Here is a 2,563-nt window from a genome sequence, read left to right on the forward strand (position 1 = left end):
TAGTCTATACTGTGTGTCTAACCTCTGTGTTTACCGTAGTATACACTTGTTATACATCGTAACGCGAGGCTAGTGGGCAGGGGGTGGGAGTTGCCCTGCGGTGTGCATACGTGTCGTTACTCGTCCTGCACTGTTGACTAACTACGACGCATCAGGACCTGAGCACGACAGAACAGGTTATTGCGAGGGCGCAGTAGCTTCTAAAGCGCTCGGGTGGCTAGCGAGGTCCGGGGGCCGACGATCACGGCCAGTACAACGTCTCCGGGCACAACGGGTGAGTGATAGACCTAAGTTGTGTGCTAGCCATTGAGGTGTTGACCGGTGGCGCCATCGGGTGTCGCCGGAAAGCACAAAACGCTACAAAAGATTGAGACGACGGGACCTAGGTGGGTCACCCAGACTATCTACGCTGCTACCTTCTACGCTGTCGATGCTACGAGAACGAGAAGTCATTAATCAAAACCCCAGTACAATACTTGCAAGCACACGTCCCAGGGGCTTAAACGGTCCAATCCCGCCTCAACGCCGGTTTCCGGCCTTAACGCCTGAGTACACATGGCTAAACGGGGGAAGCATAGATCACGTGTGGACGTCACGTGCCAGCCTATTCTCGTATCCAGGGGTGGGAATAAAAAGAGAGGTTTGGAACTAATGCCAGAAAACAAGTCATAAAAACTTAGTAGTAATTTTTTACATTTCTTCATATTTCATACCATATACTATTTCAACATTTAGTGCTAGCTATAGAGGCCAATAAACCGTCGTCTAGCGAAACCACATCGCTGCTTGAGTATACCCCACCCCTCCTAACGCATTCCTAGGTCCACCACCGAAAGTATATATATACACTTTCGTTTTTGGCGGCAGCGTGAGCGTTATTGTTCGAACGACAACAACTATATATACAACTACACGACAATCGATATGGCTGCGAACATCGAAAACAACGGCGCTGCGTAAGTATATATACAATTAAGTCTCTGAAACCATTTGCGAAGTATATATTGCTTTTTCGTACGCCTGTATTAAAAATATCAAGCCAGAGGGAGAGAGTGTGAGTCTACCTCTTTGCTCAGCGCCCGCCTAAACCCACTCTACACCTGCCCCGTTACCAGGGGCGAGTCGCAGTTACAGCTTGATTTGTTATAGTTAAGTAGTATAACTAAACAAATATCTACATATATTATACACGCGCACGCGCACGCACACGCACACTACACACATCCATGGCAAATCCATGGTTACCTACACACACGCACACGCGCGCAACTGAAACCGTTGTCTCATGCTCATATTTTATGTAGACCAATCAAATCCTAGTCCCTAAGGTTTTAGACTATGTTGATACAATTGACTATTCATGATACACGTATCGATATTCATATAAATTAAATCCCTGTTATTTGGATGCGCAGTTTCATCAGAATACAAAAGAAGCATGACACAATTCGTTATGCTCAATAGCTAAGCCTAAGCCATTCTATTCCTATATCAATACATGTATATCTACACATACATATAGTTGTATTACACCAATCATATTATCAGTTATATAGGAGTGAATAATAATAGATATATTATTCGTCCATATATCTATGAACCATCTATTATTATTCCCTTCTGATATTGCCATATAACATCCACAGTAGTGTATCTATATTAGGCATACACTACACATGAAGGAGAATATTCCATGGTGGATATATAATACAGTGTATCTTTATTAGAGTTCAACTGTGTAAAAATAATTCTTATGGAAAGTAAAAGAATTTCGGTGCATGTGTATATATGGTGTGTTTGTATTTATATTGCAGTCCCACTGTCATGCACGTTCCCTATGAACAATTATCCCCAAGGGAAGACATCGTGGGCGTTGGACCCCTCCCGGAGCGCGTTTTGCAAGTACTCAACTTATACTTATAAATAACAGTGAGTGTGTGAGTGGGTTAGTGAAGAAGTGGACAAATGAGTGCGAGACTATTTAGCATTATAACATGTCTATTATTTTCTTCCTACCTTTGCACTCCTAGCTATTAACTCTACTTCTTTATCATGATTATTAGGCTCAACATAGTTTAACCTCATCATCGCTTCTATTTAAATAGCGAAGTAATATAGTGAGTCCTGTCAGCATTTAGTTTGATATTTAATGCCAATAACAACTTAGCCACTCTTTTAAATTCCTTAATTACCACTATTTACAACCCAATTCATAACTTTAAGACGATGCGAACCAAACTATGCATATTTTTCAATGAAACTTGAACCATGAATATTTTCACAGTGTGTGTGCGTGTGCATGTGCGTGCGCGCGCGTGCGTGTGTGTGCGTGTGCATGTGCGTGTGTGTTTAAGATATAGCTATCTCCTCGCACCTCTAAACTTGCAGCTAGTGTGGTATGACGGACACGAGTGATTCACTTATCAACATCCTGACACTTGCAAGCACACGTCCCAGGGGCTTAAACGGTCCAATCCCGCCTCAACGCCAGTTTCCCGCCTTAACGCCCGAGTACACATGGCTGAACGGCGGAAGCATAGATCACGTGTGGACGTCACGTGCC

The sequence above is a fragment of the Priapulus caudatus genome, unplaced genomic scaffold (genome assembly GCF_000485595.1).
Source record: "Priapulus caudatus unplaced genomic scaffold, Priapulus_caudatus-5.0.1 Scaffold7, whole genome shotgun sequence".
NCBI classification, from domain to species: Eukaryota; Metazoa; Priapulida; class Priapulimorpha; order Priapulimorphida; family Priapulidae; genus Priapulus; species Priapulus caudatus.